At 37.8% G+C, this 7,050-nt stretch overlaps 1 long non-coding RNA gene across 1 annotated transcript in view; it reads right to left on the bottom strand.

The window, feature by feature from the left end:
• Positions 1-1,227: 1,227 nt before the first annotated feature.
• LOC141373069 (uncharacterized) overlaps positions 1,228-7,050 on the bottom strand; it is a 13,210-nt gene continuing 7,387 nt past the window's right edge. Inside the window, exon 3 of the long non-coding RNA XR_012378700.1 lies at positions 1,228-1,312. This is a non-coding gene — a long non-coding RNA (uncharacterized lncRNA). The remainder of the gene's footprint in view (positions 1,313-7,050) is intronic.

Genomic DNA, 7,050 nt, shown 5'->3' with positions numbered 1-7,050 from the left:
AATGGTGAGTATTTCAAGCACCATAGATGTGTATGTGTGTGTGTATTTTATATGCTGGTAGGTTAGTAACAGTCTTAGTCATAAACAGTATTTGCAACTATTTTTTTCTGATTGCTGAGTATGGAAGATGACAAAACCAGCCCTGCAAAAAATGATGTAACTTCCATTACCTAAATTGCCTTCATTGTCTGTGCCTACAGAACATGGCTAGATGATATCACACTGAATTAATTGATTTAATAATTCTTGTTATCAACAGGACAGCCAGTCCTCTAAAATCCGCTTGTATGTAATCAATTACTGAACTGGTTAATATGTAAATCTAGTTAATATGTGATATGGCCAAACCTATCAAAATCTGAAATCACTTCTTATTTTACCACTTCTATAAGTGGTAGTCAATAAATAAGAATGGAAGTGGTCAATGTAACTGAGATATGGCAGATGACTTCAAAATAGAACAGCATTCCCCTTGGAAATGGCCTTTAGAGATTTGGTATTTCTTTCTCCTCCAAATCATAGAGTCATGCCACTGAAGGGAACTTCAATTTGATGTTCCACCAAACGGAGAAGTCTCTTCTGCATCTCCCTGAGGGATTATCAGCTGGCTCCTGCTTTACCACTTCCAGTGACAATGAACGTATAACCGTTCTCTTATTGGGCAGCTCTAAATGATGGAAGGTAATTTTGTTTCCAAAATTTTCACAAAAATACTAATTCTTCTGTGAGTCAGGTCTGTGTGATTCCCAACTTCACATTGTTCTCTAGTATCAAAATGCCTCCTAATGCATGCATACTGTGTGCCAAGAAATTTGTAGGATAATTGTTAGGAACAGAAACATTAATGAGACCCAGTGCCTGTTCTTTAGGTGTTTATAATCTGCTCGTAGAAGAAATAATACATGCACATAATTATTTCTAATTCATGTGCCAAAGAGAATCTTTAAGTTCCATGAACTTTTGTTCAGATGAGGTTAAAAAGGAACTATACCCAGATGGAAAGAGGTTTCATGGAAGAGAAACCTGATAGGCAGAGATACTGAGGTCAAATGGGGAGAACATTCGAGGCAGAAGGGAGGGCGTGTGCATTGTGGGGACAAAAATATCGGGCAAGTTTAGAAATAAAAAGTAAAACACCTGGAATGCAGCATAAAATAAAGATGTGAGTAAAATAGAAGGCTTTCTTTCTCAGATGGCTTGGGATCAAATCACTGAGTACCCGGAAGCCAGAGACAGCCTTATGGATTTGATCCTCTACAATAGCGATCTCCAAGGTGGGGCTTCAAATCCGGGAGGTACGTAAGAGAATGCACTGGGGTGTGAAGAGACATCGAAACTTCAGTGAGTTTTCATTTTTAAACTCAAAAACTAAAAAAAAAGTAAGCGTTACTAAAATTTACTCTCTTGGTTCCCTCACTGACCATACTTCAAGGACACATGTCTTATTTCATGTCCAGTATGGGAGGCATCCTGAGGGAAGAGTGGGTGCCCCTGGATACGGAGAGGCTGGGAGGGGCTCTTCCCTCTTTGCTAGTTTTCAGTAAGCTGCTCACTGCAACATGCTATCTAGCTTTCAGGGAGTTTGCAGATTTGGGGGCCCAGATGGATTTATAAACTATGTCATCTAATTTTAATTAAATGCATGATCACAAAAAGATACACAGTTTTAAAGGATTCCTTCCAAGAACCCACGGATTGAAGACAAGACTAATGATACAATCACAGATAAATAAAAAGTGGCAAAGCTGACATTCCTTTTACACTATGTGCAAGATGTTCATCAGCCACATTACAAAACACAGATCTGACAAGAAATAACTGTTCCAAAAAGTGATACTTAAAATATGGATATAGATCCAATTTTATTTACAATGAACCTTCTCATGAATGGTAGGAGATACGTGATGGCTTTGTGAAATCAAAGCCCCTGAGGCATTGGTTTTTTCTTTTTGTCATGATAGCCCTTAAAGTAGGTATTGAAATAAACTGAGCTTGGAACAAGAACAGTGACCTCAGTTACTGTACCACAAAGTATTAACCAAAGTTTTCAGAAATAATGAGTCATATATATGCCTTACATATAAATAAATATATGTAAAATCTACTCATATAAAACAATTAGCATAATTATACATTATGTGCTATCTAAATAAACATAAATAATATTAATGATAAAAATTTAGAGAGCTAGAACGTTCTTTGAAACATTAATAAAATAATTATTCAAATGTTTTTTATTATATCTTAGCTCAACTTTTTACATTTTTATGCCTGTTTAAGAACGTATCTAATTATTAAGACAGTCATAACTTCAATATACATTTATAAATAAGTGTGTGTCTGTACACAGCACATTCTCAAAATGTTTTACCTGATAGAGGGGTGATAGCTTTTCAAATTTTGAGAAACCATTATTCTACATTTTGGACTAGGGTTTCATTGGAGGTTTTGATCCAGGAAGTGATACATCAATGCATCGAGAAATATCAAGAACTCTAGGGGAAAAAGTGGTACCAGAGGTGCTAAAAAAGAGACTATTTGATAATGAACTGTAAAGGAGAAAGAAGGGAGGTGACTGATAAATTGTCGAGATAATTCAGGGCTTGAATAAAGGAGAAAGCTGTGGAAATTGGAAGGAGAAGCTAGATCCCATAAATACTGTGGAGGTAAGGTCTGTAGGATTCCAGTAAGTGATTCGTTACTAGAGAAAGTGAGCGGAGTCACAGAAACAAACCAAAGGTAGCCGCAAGTTTCTCCTCCAGATAACTGAATGCAGGGTGAGGACCTTCAGACAAAAATAGAAATGCTATGTTTTCAGTTTGGTTTAGAAGAGAATAGATTTTCTTCAATTTGGGTCACAGTTTATTTAAATAAATCAGTCTATCCATTTATTCATATTAATTTTTAATTTGCTCCAAAAATGCTTAATCAACTCCCACTACATTTCAGAAACTGCATAAAGTACCAAGTATTCAAAGCTAAATGAGATTGTTTCTAGCCTCAAGGGGATCACAGATTAGTGGGAATAATAAAAATCTATCGATAACGATGTATAATGGGATAAGTGCAATTACAGAACCATCTGTAGGGGGATTTGCAAGCACATGGAAGGGCCACCTGGCCTGGCTGGGAACATTTTTGCAAGATGAGGCTCTGGAGAAAAGTAAAAGTATGACTACGTGCTGGTAGCCAAGGGAAGAAAGGAATGTGTTCTAGGCAGAGGGGACAGAGTGGCCAAGGCACAGCACAGGTATGTGGGAAGCTCAAGCAGAAGGATTTCAACAGAAATCACATTCCCTGTGACAGATGGACAGCTGGATTCTGCTAAGAGGTCATGGGCTCATCTATTCTGAAAAGAAAATCAATAGCAATCAATGAAAAGCGGAAGGCTGTCTGGTCTACGCAGAACGGTAACAGGAGGAGGCAAATAAAATGAAGGGAAAAAATATGGTTTATATCCTAAAGCTGCAGCATAGAAGCTGAACAATGAAAACTTTAACTGTGGCTATTTAAATTGGGGACATTGCTATCCAGTAATTAAATGTGGTCAGTGTTAAATGAGAGAGGCTAGCTGGCACCCCTGCAGATGAGGATCATGGGAATAGAAGCTTGCTTCTGGAGAATACTTGCATCCATATAGGGAAAGAGGCCACAACCAGAGCTCCAGAAAGTACATGGATGCTTACAGCTTCCTATTTCTTTAATTTTTTAAATTTTATTATGTTATGTTAGTCACCATACAATATATCATTAGTTTTTGATGTAGTGATCCACGATCCATTGTTTTCGTATAACACCCAGTGCTCCATGCAGTACATGCCCTCCTTAATACCCATCACCGGGCTGACCAGTCCCCCCTCCCCCCTCCCCTCTAGAACCCTCAGTTTGTTTCTCAGAGTCCATAGTCTCTCATGGTTCGTCTCCCCCTCCGATTCCCCCTCCTTCATTTTTCCCTTCCTTCTCCTAATGTCCTCCATTCTATTCCTTATGTTCCACAAATAAGTGAAACCATATGATAATTGACTTTCTCTGCTTGACTTATTTCACTTAGTATAATCTCTTCCAGTCCCATCCATGTTGATGTAAAAGTTGGGTCTTCATCCTTTCTGATGGCTGAGTAATATTCCATTGTATATATGGACCACATCTTCTTGATCCATTCATCTGTTGAAGGGCATCTCGGCTCTTTCCACAGTTTGGCTATTGCAGACATTGCTGCTATGAACATTGGGGTGCATATGGCCCTTCTTTTCACTACATCTGTGTCTTTGGGGTAAATACCCAGTAGTGCAAGTGCTGGGTCATCGGGTACCTCTATTTTTAAATTTTTGAGGCACCTCCACACTGTTTTCCAAAGTGGCTGTACCAACTTGCATTCCCACCAACAGTGTAAGAGGGCTCCCCTTTCTCCACAACCTCTCCAACATTTGTTGTTTCTTTCCCTGTCCATTTTTTCCATTCTAACTGGTGTAAGGTGGTATCTCAATGTGGTTTTGATTTGAATTCCCCTGATGGCTAATGATGATGAACATTTTTTCATGTGTCTGTTAGCCATTTGTATGTCTTCTTCAGAGAAGTGTCTTTTCATGTATTCTGCCATTTTTTTGACTTGATTATTTGTTTATTGGGTGTTGAGTTTGACAGCTTACTATTTTTTTAAAGATTTTATTTATTTATTTGAGAGAGAGAAATAACGAGCGAGAGAGAGAGAGCACGAACAGGAGGGAGAGGGAGAAGCAGGCTCCCTGCTGAGCAGGGAGCCCGATGCAGGGCTTGATCCCAGAACCCTGGGATCATGACCTGAGCTGAAGGCAGACACTTAACCAACTGAGCAACCCAGGCGCCCCTGTTTACACCTTACTATTAAAGTGTGTATTTATGTGTGTGCCAGATGAAACTTGAAGCTGAAAGAGGATAGGAGATGGGCAAAAATGAAAGATTATTGTTTAGTTCCACTGATGGTGGCATGCAATCGCTCAGAATAAACTCGGCAAGTATGTGTCACTTTACAGATTATATATTACACCCTGCACACGTTTTATGTCATCAGATCCTTCTTACTCAGTAAGTCGGGTGGTGGCTGCTGTAGTTTGCAGGTGAGACTAAGGTGAGACTAAGACTTGCAGGCAAAAGGTGGGCTGCCCAAGGTCATACAGTGGCAAGGTGAGACTCAAACTGGGTTTTCTGACGCCCATACCAGAGTACCGTCCACTTCACTAGCGGTTTTCAAATGGGCTCCACGGAGGCCTAAGGGTCTTACATTTCTGCATCAGGGACAGCGTGGCAGACTTCTGTAACTTGTGGGCCATCAAGCACCATTCTCCCTTCCTGTGGTAACAATACATCAGTTGTTTTGGAGAATTACCTTTTGATAATTGAGGGGTTTTTTGTTGTTGTTGTTTAAATGTATATGGATAGCTTTTGTATGCAGAAAGAAATCCTTTTTTTTAATATTATTTATTTATTTATTTGAGAGAGAGAGAATGAGAGATAGAGAGAACGAGAGGGAAGAGGGTCAGAGGGAGAAGCAGACTCCCCGCTGAGCAGGGAGCCCGATGTGGGACTCGATTCTGGGACTCCAGGATCATGACCTGAGCCGAAGGCAGTCGCTTAACCAACTGAGCCACCCAGGCGCCCCAGAAAGAAATCCTTACATCTGCATTCATTTTCATTAATAGTCAACATAATAAAATTTTGTAGTTGTAGATACAACTTATATATAAAGTAAATCCTCTTCTAAATCTAGTGTTTGCTAATTAATGCTCAATTAGTTTCTGGATGTAAGATATTAAATTTCCCCAAGCACATAAGTACAACTTACAAATTTAAGTCATATATTATGTTAAACATTTCATAGTAAAATCATGCAAATTGTATGTTCTCCTAAATAATTTAAGGTCTCCATAAATGTGATTGTTTTAATTATCTGAAACTTTTCAACTTAAAATATTTAATATATCTGGTTTTCTAAAGTACTTTAAACAGATAAGTGGAATTACAAATCTAACATACAAAATTTCCTTAAGTTCTTAAATGATACTTTTAAACCTAATAATAAAGATTTGATGATTCAGATTTATTTAAACTTACAAATACTGTTAAAAATTTATCAAATATTGTACCTATTAAATTTAAAATCACAAAAACACTTTAAAGTTATAAGTTTAATATGTCAGATTTAATATATCAGATTTAAAAAGAAGGCAACACACAATTTTTAGATGATTATATACTGCTCAAATTTCCCATTTTCTTTTTCATTTATTTTCTGCAGCTGTGGTCACCTAGATTTGCCCTTAACCTTTTAAATTTGGTATAGATATATTGATTCCAAGGATTTGATTGTATCATTCTTTTTTCTCTGGTGATATTTACATCTTCCTGAAGTTGCTAAGTCTTTTTATCATCTCTTTACTCAAAAAATTTCAGATGGTGATCAGAGATTCTGGACAGGGACTTGGAACCTAGTGGTCATTTCCAGAATAACTTCCTGAGCTGCCTGTTAATATACCAAACCTGTTCCTATAGAAAGGAGGTTTTTCAAATCCTTGCATTTTCTCACAAATGGTTTCATCTGGCTATTCTTAGCCATTTTATTTTTACTATAATTTCTGACACAACTCTTACTATAACTCTTTCCTAAATATAATTGCCTAATTATAGCTCTTACCCCACTCAGTTGCAATTAACCTCTGCTGTCAGCTCAAAGTTAATGAGATCTGCAGGACAGTGCCCACCTCTCCCCTGTGCTGTGGTCATAACTAATATCTTTACTATCTTGTTGATTTTGCACCTTTCTTATATAGATTGCTTCCTTATCTGTCACCCAGACCACAAATTTATAGCTGTTAGGTTGGCCAGAATTACCTTTCTGGTGTTGTGTACTATTGGGTTGGGATTGTAAATCATGATGTCCTGACCAATGGATGGACATATGGCCAAAGTGGACTTGCTTCAGGACTTTTAATGTTGAGCTGAGGCAAAATTAAAAACAAAAAAATAAACACACACACACACACACACACACACACACACACACACACACACACA

Source organism: Callorhinus ursinus, unplaced genomic scaffold (assembly GCF_003265705.2).
Source record: "Callorhinus ursinus isolate GAN/ISIS: 27379988/994484 unplaced genomic scaffold, GSC_fseal_2.0 scaffold7, whole genome shotgun sequence".
NCBI lineage: Eukaryota > Metazoa > Chordata > Mammalia > Carnivora > Otariidae > Callorhinus > Callorhinus ursinus.
Note: the sequence above shows the minus strand (reverse complement) of the source record. Positions and strands in the feature narration are given on the sequence as shown.